General features: G+C 37.0%; 1 long non-coding RNA gene across 1 annotated transcript; it reads right to left on the minus strand.

Annotated features, from left to right (window-relative positions):
- Positions 1–15727: 15727 nt before the first annotated feature.
- On the minus strand, positions 15728–16404 carry LOC128635931 (uncharacterized). The gene is made up of 3 exons (XR_008398621.1): positions 16333–16404; positions 15860–15928; positions 15728–15782 (listed from the first exon to the last, which is right to left on the minus strand). It is a non-coding gene; the product is annotated as an uncharacterized LOC128635931 (long non-coding RNA).
- Between the last annotated feature and the right edge of the window lie 1436 nt (positions 16405–17840).

Here is a 17840-nt window from a genome sequence, read left to right on the forward strand (position 1 = left end):
ATTAACCCCTAATCTGCCGACCGGACCACACCGCTACTATAATAAATGTATTAACCCCTAAAGCTAAGCTCTAATGCGAGCTCAATCTGATTGGCTGATCGGATCAGCCAATCGGATTGAACTTGAATCTGATTGGCTGATTTCATCAGCCAATCAGAATTTTCCTACCTTAATTCCGATTGGCTGATAGAATCCTATCAGCCAATTGGAAATCGAGGGACGCCATCTTGGATGACGTCCCTTAAAGGAACCGTCATTTGTCGGGAAGTCGTCGGTGAAGATGGATGTTCCGCGTCGGCGGGATGAACTACATGGATCCGGAAGAAAGAAGATTGAAGATGCCGCTTGATAGAAGACTTCAGTCGGATCATGGACCTCTTCAGCTCCCGCTTGGATGAAGACTTTAGCCGGATCATGGACATCTTCAGCCCCCCGCTTGGGCTTGGATCAAGACATCGGAGGCTCTTCTGGATCGATCGGTGAACCCGGCGTGGTGAAGACAAGGTAGGGAGATCTTCAGGGGCTTAGTGTTAGGTTTATTTAAGGGGGGTTTGGGTTAGATTAGGGGTATGTGGGTGGTGGGTTGTAATGTTGGGGGGGGGGTATTGTATTTTTTTTTTTTTACAGGCAAAAGAGCTGAATTCTTTGGGGCATGCCCCGCAAAGGGCCCTTTTCAGGGCTGGTAAGGTAAAAGAGCTTTTCTATTTTAATTTTAGAATAGGGTAGGGCATTTTTTATTTTGGGGGTCTTTGTTATTTTATTAGGGGGCTTAGAGTAGGTGTAATTAGTTTAAAATTGTTGTAATATTTTTCTAATGTTTGTAAATATTTTTTTATTTTTTGTAACTTAGTTCTTTTTTATTTTTTGTACTTTAGTTAGTTTATTTCATTGTATTTATTTGTAGGTATTGTATTTAATTAATTTATTGATAGTGTAGTGTTAGGTTTAATTGTAGATAATTGTAGGTAGTTTAATTTATTTATTGATAGTGTAGTGTTAGGTTTAATTGTAACTTAGGTTAGGATTTATTTTACAGGTAATTTTGTAATTATTTTAACTAGGTAGCTATTAAATAGTTATTAACTATTTAATAGCTATTGTACCTGGTTAAAATAAATACAAAGTTGCCTGTAAAATAAATATTAATCCTAAAATAGCTACTATATAATTATAATTTATATTGTAGCTATATTAGGATTTATTTTACAGGTAAGTATTTAACTTTAAATAGGAATAATTTATTTAATAAGAGTTAATTTATTTCGTTAGATTTAAATTATATTTAAGTTACGGGGGTGTTAGTGTTAGGGTTAGACTTAGCTTTAGGGGTTAATACATTTATTAGAGTAGTGGTGCGGTCCGGTCGGCAGATTAGGGGTTAATAATTGTAGGTAGGTGGAGGCGACGTTGAGGGCGGCAGATTAAGGGTTAATAAATATAATATAGGGGTCGGCAGTGTTAGGGGCAGCAGATTAGGGGTACATAGGGATAACGTAGGTTGCGGCGGTGTACGGAGCGGCAGATTTTGGGTTAATAATAATATGCAGGGGTCAGCGATAGCGGGGCAGCAGATTAGAGGTTAATAAATATAATATAGGGGTCTGCGGTTTTAGGGGCAGCAGATTAGGGGTACATAGGGATAACGTAGGTTGCGGCGGTGTACGGAGCGGCAGATTAGGGGTTAATAATAATATGCAGGGGTCAGCGATAGCGGGGGCGGCAGATTAGGGGTTAATAAGTGTAAGGTTAGGTGTGTTTAGACTCGGGGTACATGTTAGGGTGTTAGGTGCAGACTTAGGAAGTGTTTCCCCATAGGAAACAATGGGGCTGCGTTAGGAGCTGAACGCTGCTTTTTTGCAGGTGTTAGTTTTTTTTTTCAGCTCAAACAGCCCCATTGTTTCCTAGGGGGGAATCGTGCACGAGCACGTTTTTGAAGCTGGCCGCGTCCGTAAGCACCGCTGGTATCGAGAGTTGCAGTGGCGGTAAATATGCTCTACGCTCCCTTTTTTGGAGCCTAACGCAGCCCTTCTGTGAACTCTAAATACCAGCGGTATTTAAAAGGTGCGGGGGAAAAAAAGCATGCGTAGCTAACGCACCCCTTTGGCCGCAGAACTCTAAATCTAGCCGTTAGGGTTTATTTTATAGGTAAGTATTTAGTTTTAAAAAGGAATAATTTAGTTAATGATAGTAATTTTATTTAGATTTATTTGAATTATATTTAAGTTAGGGGGGTTAGGGTTAGACTTAGGTTTAGGGGTTAATACATTTAGAATAGTGGTTTGGACGTTGGGGACGGCAGATTAAGGGTTAATAAGTGTAGGTAGGTTAAGGAGACATTGGGGCGGCAGATTAGGGGGTTAATAAATATAATGTAGGTGTCGGCGATGTTGGGGGCAGCAGATTAGGGGTTATTAAATATAATGTAGGTGGCGACGATGTTGGGGGCAGCAGATTAGGGGTTAATAAATATAATGTAGGTGGCGGCGATGTCCGGAGCGGCAGATTAGGGGTTAATAAGTATAATGTAGGTGTCTGCAATGTTGGGGGCGGCAGATTAGGGGTTAATAAGTGTAAGATTAGGGGTGTTTAGACTTGGGGTTCATGTTAGGGTGTTAGGTGTAAATATAACTTTAGTTTCCCCATCGGAATCAATGGGGCTGCCTTACGACCAGCTCACCCTTGATTTAAGCAGCGCTGGTATTGGAGTGTGGTATGGAGCTCAATTTTGCTCTACGCTCACTTCTTGCCTGTTAATGCCGGGTTTGTAAAAACCTGTAATACCAGCACAGTAGGTAAGTGAGCGGTGAGAATAAACTGAACGTTAGCACCGCACAGCTCATAACGCAAAACTCGTAATCTGGCCGTTTGTTATTTTTGTAAGGTTAGGTTTTTGGTTTTCAGTAATTTTAGGGTTGTTTTATTCTCTGCAAGGGTATTTTTTTATATTTTCTGTAATCTTAGTTTTGTTTTTTCAGTAATCTTAGGGTTTTTTATTTTATGTAATGTTTGGGTTTTTTGTAATGCAGGTTTTTTTTGTTTGTAATTTTTGAATGCTTTTTAGGTAGTTAGTATATTTTTAATTTTATTTCAGTGTATTTTAATTGGGGTTAAGTTAGGGGGTGTCAGGTTACGGGGCTTTGTTTTTAGTTTAATGCTTTGTGCTGTGGGGGTAAGAGGATTAGGGGTTAATAGGTTAATTGGGTGTTTGCATTGTGGGGGCTGGCAGATTAGGGGCTAATAGGTTAATTGGGTGTTTGCATTGTGGGGGGTTGGCGGATTAGGGGTTAACAAGTTAATAAGGTGTTTGCGATGTCGGGGGATGGCGGTTTAGGGGTTTATATGTTTTATTAGTGATTGCGATGTATGGGGATGACGGTTTAGGGGTTAATAAATTTTATTAGTGATTGCGATGTATGGGGATGGCGGTTTAGGGGTTAATATGTTTATTTAGTATTTGTGATGTGGGGGATGGTTTTTAATGGTGTTTTAACATTTGGGTTAAAAAAAATTCCGGTTTAGATTTTTACGTGTGACTTCAACATTTTTTTTTTTATGTTTATGTTACGCGTGCAATATGATATACTGGCATAAGCTACTGTGGAACATAAAAGGGCCATAAAGATCACATTCTGGGGGTTGGGGTCCATATTGCTATGCTGAATGTTAAATATTACATTTCCCAACATCCCTGTCTCTCACTGCTGATATATATAAAAAAAATGGCCATTTTCAAGCATCTTGACATGGACTTCAACCCCATTAGACTGCCACATTCAACTCTCTGTCCCTATACTACTAACTCCTTAAGGTGCTACACTGTCCCTGTTACCTACTCACCCACTCTGCACACATTCAGGGAGGGGTTTCTATAAGAAACACCACATTTTGACCCAACAGCCACTTTATCTACAGTGGAGGGTTATAATGGGAGTCACACATATATTGCAGCAATGAGGCTGAGCCAATCAAGAATGCAGGACAGCTAACCGGCCAATTATCCCTAGTAAACTAACTGGTATTTATAGTTCTCAATCCAGGACATTTTTAACTTAGGGAGGCTTCAAACAGTTTTCTTTCACCCCTATATCAGAGCAACATTAAACTTGTTGAACTGGTCATTTTCATCTGAGACAACAGACAGTAAAAGATGTTTTGTGATCCAGAAGTTTAAATATTATATCTCCCAGCATGCCTTTCTCCAGAACTGCCAACTAATTTGCATAGTCGGTAAAGTCAGACAAAATTACATTACAGCAAGTGAATAGTAATATGTTACAGTGGTTTTCCATGTATCTGCAATTGCAGTGTAAAAATATTGTCTTGTTTCATGAGAAGACATAGGAACAGCAATGATTTAAGACTAAACAGACTAAGAATGGAAAAAAGGCAATTGTTTCAAACAATAATAGATCTTACTTCTAATTAAGAGGCTTAATCTTTATAAAATAGATTTTATTTCTGGTAGTGCATTATTTTGCTTGGGGGGGGGGTGATCATAAAGTTGCTGAGATAGAAAGGTTTACATTTGAAATAAAAAGCCACATAAACAAAACCATCTGTACAGATGTGTAATTAGGCCATGTGAGAACAGACCTGCCATGTTTGTTTAGGGAAATGCCCTTTTATACCATTTCTATAAGAGATTATTATCTTGTTACTTCTTTAACATACCATATTCATCACAGTCACATTTATTTAGCATTGTGCTAATGAGTTTGTATACAGGGCATGTACCTTTATCCAAGGGCCCCATCACCACAATAGCTGTCTGTCGCTCCTCATCTAATAATAGATCTTCTAGTTAAGGGGCTTTTCAAGTGTTTTGCCTTTTCTGTTGATGTGCTGCCCTAGGCACTGGTAATATATTGAGACTTTCCATGTATTGTTTTTTTTCTGTAGTTATACAGCTCTAGGCACTAGTAATTTGTTCAGACGTTGTAGGTTATTGGTGTTTAAGGCACTGGTAATATTTTTGTGGAACTTCAGCCAATGTGTTGTGTGCCAGAAGAAGAAATAACAGAGACCAGACCAAATATCCAAACAATGGCTAACCCTTCACAGGCTGATCTCTAATTCACTGCTAGCAGAACTTCCCTTACAGACAAAGGGAAAGTGAAGCTCTTGCTAAGTGTAACAGCTAATATAATCGGAACATTCCTAGATAGGAGAAATAGATCTGATAAGTCATTATTAATCACACCACCCAGCTCCTCCAATAGCAGGTGCAATGGGAAGGGGAGCAAACAATCACAATAACGCTAGTGTCATTATTGGCACCTCACTTGTAATCCTGCTCTTATTTGCACATTTCTTTCATGTTGGTTGAGTTGTTAGGCAAAATACAGACAAAGAAGAGTTTTATTTCTCTTAGAAAAACTAAGTCTTGTTTGTTACATTTCATGTGAGTTACCTGCAGACAAGACTATGTGACATTACAAATATTATTTAAAGATAAATGAGGTTTCTACCAGTATAAATTAGACTTGTGCGCGGCAGAAAAATTAGTTTTGGATGTTTTAGAATTTCGTTTTAGGATCGATTCAAATTCGGATACATTCAAATGCATTTGTTTCTGATTCATTCGGATTAAAATAAATTTGGATGTATTTGGTTCGGATTCGATTTGTAAATTCGGAAGTTCGGTATGTGTTAGTTTGGATGTGCTGTGTATTAGATTAGTATTATGTACTGTAATATTAGGTGTAACTCATAGCAGAGTGATATAACCTAATATACTGTAAACTACTAGTGTAATCGTGGTTAGTCCATGGCCATCCGAATGTAACAAATAAATCCAAACTAATTTGAATTTATTATTTATTTGAATTTTTATTTATTTAGTTAGTGTACTTTAGAGCACAGGAGTTAAGAGCTTTATGGGCTAACGCCGGTTTATAAAGCTCTTAACTACTGTGCTCTAAAGTACACTAACACCCATAAACTACCTATGTACCCCTAAACCGAGGCCCCCCCACATCGCCGCCACTCTATGAAATTTTTTTAACCCCTAATCTGCCGACCGCACACCTCCGCCACCTACGTTATCCCTATGTACCCCTAATCTGCTGCCCCTAATACCGCGACACCTACATAATATTTATGAACCCCTAATCTGCCGCCCCCGCTATCGCTGACACCTGCATATTTTTTTTAACCCCTAATCTGCCGCTCCGTACACCGCCGCAACCTACATTATACCTATGTACCCCTAATCTGCTGCCTCTAACACAGCCGACCCCTATATTATATTTATTAACCCCGAATCTGCTGCCCCCAACGTCGCCTCCACCTACCTACAATTATTAACCCCTAATCTGCCGACCGGACCACACCGCTACTATAATAAATGTATTAATCCCTAAAGCTAAGCTCTAATGCGAGCTTAATCTGATTGGCTGATCGGATCAGCCAATCGGATTGAACTTGAATCTGATTGGCTGATGAATTTTCCTACCTTAATTCCGATTGGCTGATAGAATCCTATCAGCCAATCGGAATTCGAGGGACGCCATCTTGGATGACGTCCCTTAAAGGAACCGTCATTTGTCGGGAAGTCGTCGGTGAAGATGGATGTTCCGCATTGGCAGGATGAACTACATGGATCCGGAAGAAAGAAGATTGAAGATGCCGCTTGATAGAAGACTTCAGTCGGATCATGGACCTCTTCAGCTCCCGCTTGGATGAAGACTTTAGCCGGATCATGGACATCTTCAGCCCCCCGCTTGGGCTTGGATCAAGACATTGGAGGCTCTTCTGGATCGATCGGTGAACCCGGCGTGGTGAAGACAAGGTAGGGAGATCTTCAGGGGCTTAGTGTTAGGTTTATTTAAGGGGGGTTTGGGTTAGATTAGGGGTATGTGGGTGGTGGGTTGTAATGTTGGGGGGGGTATTGTATGTTTTTTTTTTACAGACAAAAGAGCTGAATTCTTTGGGGCATGCCCCGCAAAGGGCCTTTTTCAGGGCTGGTAAGGTAAAAGAGCTTTTCTATTTTAATTTTAGAATAGGGTAGGGCATTTTTTTATTTTGGGGGTCTTTGTTATTTTATTAGGGGGCTTAGAGTAGGTGTAATTAGTTTAAAATTGTTGTAATATTTTTCTAATGTTTGTAAATATTTTTTTATTTTTTGTAACTTAGTTCTTTTTTATTTTTTGTACTTTAGTTAGTTTATTTCATTGTATTTATTTGTAGGTATTGTATTTAATTAATTTGTTGATAGTGTAGTGTTAGGTTTAATTGTAGATAATTGTAGGTAGTTTATTTGATTTATTTATTGATAGTGTAGTGTTAGGTTTAATTGTAACTTAGGTTAGGATTTATTTTACAGGTAATTTTGTAATTATTTTAACTAGGTAGCTATTAAATAGTTATTAACTATTTAATAGCTATTGTACCTGGTTAAAATAAATACAAAGTTGCCTGTAAAATAAATATTAATCCTAAAATAGCTACAATATAATTATAATTTATATTGTAGCTATATTAGGATTTATTTTACAGGTAAGTATTTAGCTTTAAATAGGAATAATTTATTTAATAAGAGTTAATTTATTTCGTTAGATTTAAATTATATTTAACTTAGGGGGGTGTTAGTGTTAGGGTTAGACTTAGCTTTAGGGGTTAATACATTTATTAGAGTAGCGGTGCGGTGCAGTCGGCAGATTAGGGGTTAATAATTGTAGGTAGGTGGAGGCGACGTTGGGGGCGGCAGATTAGGGGTTAATAAATATAATATAGGGGTCGGCGGTGTTAGGGGCAGCAGATTAGGGGTACATAGGGATAACGTAGGTTGCGGCGGTGTACGGAGCGGCAGATTAGGGGTTAATAATAATATGCAGGGGTCAGCGATAGCGGGGGCAGCAGATTAGGGGTTAATAAATATAATATAGGGGTGTGCGGTGTTAGGGGCAGCAGATTAGGGTACATAGGGATAACGTAGGTTGCGGCGGTGTACGGAGCGGCAGATTAGGGGTTAATAATAATATGCAGGGGTCAGCGATAGCGGGGGCGGCAGATTAGAGGTTAATAAGTGTAAGGTTAGTGGTGTCTAGACTCGGGGTACATGTTAGGGTGTTAGGTGCAGACTTAGGAAATGTTTCCCCATAGGAAACAATGGGGCTGCGTTAGGAGCTGAACGCTGCTTTTTTGCAGGTGTTAGTTTTTTTTCAGCTCAAACAGCCCCATTGTTTCCTATGGGGGAATCGTGCACGAGCACGTTTTTGAAGCTGGCCGCGTCCGTAAGCACCGCTGGTATCGAGAGTTGCAGTGGCGGTAAATATGCTCTACGCTCCCTTTTTTGGAGCCTAACGCAGCCCTTCTGTGAACTCTAAATACCAGCGGTATTTAAAAGGTGCGGGGAAAAAAAAGCATGCGTAGCTAACGCACCCCTTTGGCCGCAGAACTCTAAATCTAGCCATTAGGGTTTATTTTATAGGTAAGAATTTAGTTTTAAAAAGGAATAATTTAGTTAATGATAGTAATTTTATTTAGATTTATTTGAATTATATTTAAGTTAGGGGGGTTAGGGTTAGACTTAGGTTTAGGGGTTAATACATTTAGAATAGTGGTTTGGACGTTGGGGACGGCAGATTAAGGGTTAATAAGTGTAGGTAGGTTAAGGAGACATTGAGGCGGCAGATTAGGGGGTTAATAAATATAATGTAGGTGTCGGCGATGTTGGGGGCAGCAGATTAGGGGTTATTAAATATAATGTAGGTAGCGGCGATGTTGGGGGCAGCAGGTTAGGGGTTAATAAATATAATGTAGGTGGCGGCGATGTCCGGAGCGGCAGATTAGGGGTTAATAAGTATAATGTAGGTGTCTGCAATGTTGGGGGCGGCAGATTAGGGGTTAATAAGTGTAAGTTTAGGGGTGTTTAGACTTGGGGTTCATGTTAGGGTGTTAGGTGTAAATATAACTTTAGTTTCCCCATCAGAATCAATGGGGCTGCCTTACGACCAGCTCACCCCTGATTTAAGCATCGCTGGTATTGGAGTGTGGTATGGAGCTCAATTTTGCTCTACGCTCACTTCTTGCCTGTTAACGCCGGGTTTGTAAAAACCTGTAATACCAGCACTGTAGGTAAGTGAGCGGTGAGAATAAACTGCATGTTAGCACCGCACAGCTCATAACGCAAAACTCGTAATCTGGCCGTTTGTTATTTTTGTAAGGTTAGGTTTTTGGTTTTCAGTAATCTTAGGGTTGTTTTATTCTCTGCAAGGGTATTTTTTTTATATTTTCTGTAATCTTAGTTTTGTTTTTTCAGTAATCTTAGGGTTTTTTATTTTATGTAATGTTTGGGTTTTTTGTAATGCAGGTTTTTTTTGTTTGTAATTTTTTAATGCTTTTTAGGTAGTTAGTATATTTTTAATTTTATTTCAGTGTATTTTAATTGGGGTTAAGTTAGGGGGTGTCAGGTTACGGGGCTTTGTTTTTAGTTTAATGCTTTGTGCTGTGGGGGTAAGAGGATTAGGGGTTAATAGGTTAATTGGGTGTTTGCATTGTGGGGGCTGGCAGATTAGGGGCTAATAGGTTAATTGGGTGTTTGCATTATGGGGGGTTGGCGGATTAGGGGTTAACAAGTTGATAAGGTGTTTGCGATGTCGGGGGATGGCGGTTTAGGGGTTTATATGTTTTATTAGTGATTGCGATGTATGGGGATGGCGGTTTAGGGGTTAATACATTTTATTAGTGATTGCGATGTATGGGGATGGCAGTTTAGAGGTTAATATGTTTATTTAGTATTTGTGATGTGGGGGATGGTTTTAAATGGTGTTTTAACATTTGGGTTAAAAAAAATTCCGGTTTAGATTTTTACGTATGACTTCAACATTTTTTTTTTTATGTTTATGTTACGCGTGCAATATGATATACTGGCGTAAGCTACTGTGGAACATAAAAGGGCCATAAAGATCACATTCTGGGGGTTGGGGTCCATATTGCTATGCTGAATGTTAAATATTACATTTCCCAACATCCCTGTCTCTCACTGCTGATATATATAAAAAAAATGGCCATTTTCAAGCATCTTGACATGGACTTCAACCCCATTAGACTGCCACATTCAACTCTCTGTCCCTATACTACTAACTCCTTAAGGTGCTACACTGTCCCTGTTACCTACTCACCCACTCTGCACACATTCAGGGAGGGGTTTCTATAAGAAACACCACATTTTGACCCAAAAGCCACTTTATCTACAGTGGAGGGTTATAATGGGAGTCACACATATATTGCAGCAATGAGACTGAGCCAGTCAAGAATGCAGGACAGCTAACCGGCCAATTATCCCTAGTAAACTAACTGGTATTTATAGTTCTCAATCCAGGACATTTTTAACTTAGGGAGGCTTCAAACAGTTTTCTTTCACCCCTATATCAGAGCAACATTAAACTTGTTGAACTGGTCATTTTCATCTGAGACAACAGACAGTAAAAGATGTTTTGTGATCCAGAAGGTTAAATATTATATCTCCCAGCATGCCTTTCTCCAGAACTGCCAACTAATTTGCATAGTCGGTAAAGTCAGACAAAGGGCAAGATTTATCAAGCTCCGAAAAAATGCGCAAAAAAAAATCGCGGAAATTTTCATAGCTATTCGCAATTTCCGAAATCCAATTATTCGCCAATATTTATTAATATTGTTTAGACAAATTTCGTGCAAAAGTTTTTTGCGATGACAAGCGAATGACTAGTATAGTTTCTTGGAGAATGCAATGATTTTCACTTTATTTATTTATTCACTATTTATCACTCGCAAGTAATTATCATGACTTTTACTTCCGAGAATAGTTTCATTGTTATTATTGTTATTGTCCTATTTAAATAAAAGAAATTAAACACGTGATTGTTTCTTATTGTTATTTCTTATTTATGATTAAAGTTGTTTTTATTCTGCCCCTTTTTTGGCGCTTCTGCACACTGTAAAGTTGCCCTCATTTGGTCGCTAAAACTATCTTCTTTTCATTGTTCTTTTTCATAATATATATTTTTATTTTTAATTTTTTTTTGGTGCAATATATTTACAGAGATTTATATATATATCGTATTTATTAATATATCAATATTTTTCTACTCCAATCTTTTTTTTAATTTATATATTTATAATTTTTAATCCAAAAAATAATTGATATATTTTTTTATACATTAAATTATTTATTTATTTATTTATTATGTCTGCTGCTGGCCTACAGGAAAACGCATCAACTGCCAGCAAAACAAAAGGTGGTCGAAATATATATTTTAGCCTATCTCAAAACAATGTTCTTGTAGACAAAATTTTAAATCACTATGATGTCCTGCTAGGCTGTAGAAGCAGGCAGACACCTATGGCACGTAAAAGGCAGATATGGCAAGATATAAGCCAGGAGGTATCTGCACAGGGTATAAACCCCAAAAATGTAAATAATTGTAAAAAACGTTTTTCGAATATAAAAAGAATAATTAAAATGAAACTATGCAAAGAAAAACGTTCAGCAAGAGGTACAGGGGGTGGTCCAGGATATACTGCTGATCTAATGGAGTATGAGAAGAAAGTTCTTAATTTGATGGGGCCTGAGGTTGTGGAGGGAATTGAAGTGCAAGGAGACACAGACGATTATGCAGGTAAACTATTATTATTATTATTATATTTATATTGCTAATGAAGTATTTAAATCCTAATTGAAATTGATAAATGTTTTCATTCTCCTCACTCATTACTGGTGATTGATTTCAAATACAATTTTTTTCCTTATATTAAAATTTATTTTTGTTTTCTTTGAAACTTTTGTTGAAAAGCACATTCGATGTTCAATCTGTTTTTCACTTTTTGTTTGTAATGGAAGTAACTTAAATAATGCAGTAATATATTTCCAATTTTGTGCATTGCCTATTTCACTTTAATGGATATATTACATTAATCTTGGCTATTGATTACCCTTTTTTTTTTTAGGATCCCCACCTACACAATCAGATGCTCATGCATTAACAGAGATTGCCGCTTGCAGCAGCGTCCTGCAAGAAGTTGGTAGGTATTTGTGCCTATATTGTCCCTCAAGAGTGTGCTATATGTATTTTGCCTCTATAATTTTTTTTTTTTTTTATTTTTTTTTTTTTTTTAAGAAGAGAATGATAATGATCAGAATATTGAAGGAGAGGAAACTTTGCTCCTTTTTGAAGGTAAAGATAAAAAAAAATTTGTGTGCAAATCATATTAAAACATTATGACATTTTTTTTGTAGATTCAGATACAGCATGAAATTATAAGCAACTTACAATTTCACTACATTTTTCAGCTTTTATTAATTATATTGCTATCTATATTTTATAAGATGGAATGTAAATCTTAGCATCCATCCCATTTTAGGATCAGCACCATGCTTAGTGCTTGTTTATTGGAACCACTGACCATGGTGCTGAAACTAAAATATGATGGATGCTTTAAGAATTGCATTCCAGCTTATAATGTACAGATAGCAATAGAATTAACAAAAGCTGACAATTGTAGTGAAATTGTAAGTTGCTTATATCCAGCAATTACAAAATTTGAATGTAATTGTTGTGGAATATTATACTTTAAAGATGCTGATACATGTGTATTCTGCCCTTTTAAAATCTCATCAATATTAAATTTAATTTTCATATTTTCAGTGAAAGATGATAGTAATCTATAATAGGTGGCATTGTCAAAATGAAATTATTGTTTATCTTTATTATAGATGATTCTGAAAATGTTGAATACGTTCTGAATTTACAACCAATACAGTTGACATCTCCTGTACATTCCTCAAGTACAAATGTAGAAGTACCAGAAGAAGAAATTGGAGATGTACACGAAGATATCCAACAAGAAGCACAAGCACCAACTGAAGAGGCAATATCAGTAAATTTGGTTAACATTCTGCAATTAGCCACAAATTTTCAGAATGAACAAAGGGCTTTTTTTCAACAGATGAGTGACCTGCAAAGTGAACGTTTGGAAATTGACAGGCAGAGTTTACTTGCACGTCAAGAGACAAATAGGTTGCTTGCATTACTAGTGAATATTTTACAAACAAGAATTGAGAATCATTGATTTTTTTTTGGGTGGGTTTTCTTAAAATGTTTTTTTTGTTTTTTAAACAGTTAATGTATAAATGTTGGTTATGATTTATAACATATCATATGTTAAATTAAAAACTATTAATGCCATTTGAATGTATTTCTCTATTATTAATCTTTACCTTTTTTTAAAAAAATAACAGACACATATATTATAATATAATAATTTTTTATAGAAACTAAACCAAAAATGCAAATATAATTGAAACATAGAAAGTTAAATTTTCAGGGTTATTTTTTTTTTTTTTTTTTAATACATTTGCTCCATTATGGCTCTTCTAAAATTTTGGATGCTTCTTGTTATTGTATGCATCATGACTTCTAACCGATCAAATTCTGCGATTATCGTCTCTCTTGAGATGAGTCCAAGTTCTTCTTCCACAACCTCTTTTAAAGATAAAAACATTTATTAAAAAATTGTTAGTAAGATTTAACATTCATTTTGTACAATTTTTATAAACTGAAGTTTATAATATATATTAATGTGACAATCAACATTACATGCTTCATATAGAACTGAGAATTGGAATACACTTTATAATTTACTCCAATTATCTAAGTTTGTATATTGACAATATCAGTAAATTAGAAAGATGTTTCAAATTTTATGCTGTATCCAAATGCGTTTTGTATAAAGAACATTTCCACGAACATCCTACAATGTATAAATATTTGTTACTAAATATATATATATATATATATATATATATATATTTATATATCTATATATATATATATGTATACATTTTTTAATATATATATATATATTCATATATATAGATAAATAAATATATATATATATATATATATTTATAAAAACAAAATAATAATGATGGCTAAAAACAAAAGTAAATAATTTGTACTTACAGTGGGGCAAAAAAGTATTTAGTCAGCCACCAGTTGTGCAAGTTCGCCCACTTAAGAAGATGAGAGAGGCCTGTAATTTTCATCATAGGTATACCTCAACTATGAGAGACAAAATGTGGAAGCAAATCCAGACAATCACATTGTCTGATTTGGAAAGAATTTATTTGCATATTATGGTGGAAAATAAGTATTTGGTCACCTACAACAAGCAAGATTTCTGGCTCTCACAGACCTGTATCTTCTTCTTTAAGAGGCTCCTCTGTCTTCCACTCATTACCTGTATTAATGGCACCTGTTTGAACTTGTTATCAGTATAAAAGACACATGTGCACAACCTCAAACAATCCCACTCCGAACTCCACTATGGTGAAGACCAAAGAGCTGTCGATGGACACCAGAAACAAAATTGTAGATCTGCACCAGGCTGGGAAGACTGATTCTGCAATAGGCAAGCAGCTTGGTGTGAAGAAATCAATTGTGGGAGCAATAATTAGAAAATGGAAGACATACAAGACCACTGATAATCTCCCTCGATCTTGGGCTCCACGCAAGATCTCACCCCATGGGGTCAAAATGATCACAAGAATGGTGAGCAAACATCCCAGAACCACACGGGGGGACCTAGTGAATGACCTGCAGAGAGCTGGGACCAACGTAACAAAGGATACCATCAGTAACACACTACGCCGCCAGAGACTCAGATTCTGCAGTGCCAGACGTGTCCCCCTGCTTAAGCCAGTACATGTCCGGGTCCGTCTGAAGTATGCTAGAAAGCATTTGGATGATCCAGAAGCAGATTGGGAGAATGTCATATGGTCAGATGAAACCAAAGTAGAACTGTTTGGTAGAAACACAACTTGTCGTGTCGTGTTTGGAGGAGAGAGAATGCTGATTTGCAACCAAAGAACACCATACCTACTGTGAAGCATGGGGGTTGCAAAATCATGCTTTTGGGGCTGTTTCTCTGCAAAGGGAACAGGACGACTGATCCGTGTACATGAAAGAATGAATGGGGCCATGTATCGTGAGATTTTGAGTGCAAACCTCCTTCCATCAGCAAGGGCATTGAAGATGAAACGTGGCTGGGTCTTTCAGCATGACAATGATCCCAAACACACCGCCCGGGCAACAAAGGAGTGGCTTTCGTAAGAAGCATTTCAAGGTCTATCTCAACCCCATAGAAAACCTTTGGAGGGAGTTGAAAGTCTGTGTTGCCCAGCAACAGCCCCAAAACATCACTGCTCTAGAGGAGATCTGCATGCAGGAATGGGCCAACATACCAGCAACAGTGTGTGACAACCTTTTGAAGACTTACAGAAAACGTTTGACCTCTGTCATTGCCAAAAAAGGATATATAACAAAGTATTGAGATGAACTTTTGATATTGACCAAATACTTATTTTCCACCATAATTTGCAAATAAATTCTTTCCAAATCAGACAATGTGATTGTCTGGATTTGTTTCCACATTTGGTCTCTCATAGTTGAGGTATACCTATGATGAAAATTACAGGCCTCTCTCATCTTCTTAAGTGGGAGAACTTGCACAATTGGTGGCTGACTAAATACTTTTTTGCCCCACTGTACGTGTACCAATGTTTCTTGTGGAAGTAGATTCTTCGGCTTCAACATCATCTATGAATAAAACAAATTAATGAAATGGATTACCATATTCAAATAAAGATGCTTATAGAAAAGCACAATCATTATATTACAAATACCAAAACCAACCTTCAAAACCCACAGAATCGGAGTCCGAAGAATGTTCTACTGTTATTTTTGGTCTTTGGATAGGTAGAACAAAATCTGGCTCTTCCGTTCTAATTTCTACTGCTGCTTCTATAACCAAAAAAAATTATATCTATATAATATAGGCCTTTTCTGTTTTTCAAAAGCTGTTATTGCGCAGTAGAGACCTGTAATCGTTGCTAGTGCTGATCGGGTGTGAGGGTGGTGTGAGGTTGGCGTTTCCGGGCGTGAGAGAGCTGAAAAGACATAGCGAGTAGAGAGAGGGAGAGAGACAGCAAAAGAGAGAGGGGAGAAAGGGGAGAGAGAAATCAAGAGAGAGGGGGGAGAGAGACAGCAAAAGAGAGGGGGGAGAAAGGCGAGAGAGAAATCAAGAGAGAGGGGGGATAGAGACAGCAAAAGAGAGGGGGGAGAAAGGGGAGACAGAGAGCAGAAGAACGGGAGAGAGAGACAGCAAAAGAGAGAGAGATAGAGAGAGAGCATTGTACATTAACTTTATGACCTATTTATCTTTGTTGTAATTTTAATAAATCTGTGGACATTATTTCACGGGTATTATACAAATAAAATGTAAGTGAAACACTTTTGGTTATATATGAGTAATCAATTACTGAGTGTCTAAAAAAGTCAAAATTTACCATACCTTCTGTATTTTCTTCGAAAGGTTTTTCAATTACAGTAATCTGTCTATTTTCAAGTGTGACTAAGGGCATCGGTGGGGATCCGGAAGTTTCATCACTAACAACCTCCATCCCAGATAGCAAGGATAACTTGCCACAAACTTGTAGCTAACTTTTGCTGTAAGTCGGTATAACTTGCTGCAAGTGTTCACTGGCAAGTGTGTTTACTTGCATCATAATTGCAGCAAAAGTTCTAGTTGACACTTTTTCAACTTGCAGCAAGTTTACCTGGCAAGTCTCTAGCAAGAGCATTCTGGCAAGTCAACTGCAAGAGCTCTGCAAGTTTGTAGCCAATTTTTGGCAAGTCAACTACAAGAGCTTTGCAAGTCTATTGTCAATTTCTGGCAAGTCAACTGCAAGAACTCTGCAAGTTTGTAGTCAATTTCTGGCAAGTCAACTGCAAGAGCTCTGCAAGTGTCTAGTCAATTTCTGGCAAGTCAATAGCAAGAGCTCTGCAAGTCTGCTGCAAATTTCTGACAAGTCAACAGCAATAGCCCTTCAAATCTGCAGCAAATTTCTCACAATTTAACAGCAAGAGCCCTTTAAGTCTACTGCAAAAGCTCTGCAAGTCTGTTACAAATCTCTAACAAGTCAACTGCAAATCTTTAGCATATCTCTGGCACATATATCACAATTAAGAGCAGTGTCTGCCACAAGAGCACTACAAATTTACTATTATTTACGTCAATCATATTTACAAATTAATAATAAAATGTTTTTTTCCTGCAAAAGTTATCTATGTAAGTTGTTTGTATGAATTTAATTGATCTTAAAGTTGTATCCATGCATTATCTGAGGTAATATATATTCATATATAAAACTAATATTATGACAGGTAATATATTAAAGGGACACTAAACCCACATTTTTTCTTTCATGATTCAGACAAAGCATGCAATTTTAAGCAATTTTCTAGCTTACTCCTATTATCAATTTTTTTTCCGTTTTCTTCCTATTTTTATTCGAAAAAGCAGGAAAGTAAGTTCAAGAGACCATTTTTGGTTCAGCACAAGGGTATCGCTTGCTGATTGGTGGCTAAATGTAGCTACCAATATGTAAGCACTACCCAGGTGCTAAAACAAAAATGGGCCAGCTCCTAATCTTACATTTCTGCTTTTTCAAATAAAGATAGCAAGAGAACGAAGAAAAAATGATAATAGGAGTACATTAGAAAATAGCATGCTCTATCTGAATCATAAAAGCAAAACAATGGGTTTAGTATCCCTTTAAGTTGAATACTTGATGTATTCTTATATTAGAGTTATATTATAACACTAATATCATTATCTCAGGTACAGTATGGCCCCTTTTTACAGCACACCCCTTTAAGGCATTCCACTTATAAATCAGTCTTCAGTTCTGCCCATCGTTATTATGTTTCATGTTTTTATCTCCCTTTCAGTCTTTTTTGGCCGTCATTTTAATTGATTATTTTCTTTATGAATATTTGTTTTACAGATCTCTCCATATC

This window comes from Bombina bombina, chromosome 7 (genome assembly GCF_027579735.1).
Source record: "Bombina bombina isolate aBomBom1 chromosome 7, aBomBom1.pri, whole genome shotgun sequence".
In the NCBI taxonomy this organism is placed as follows: Eukaryota; Metazoa; Chordata; class Amphibia; order Anura; family Bombinatoridae; genus Bombina; species Bombina bombina.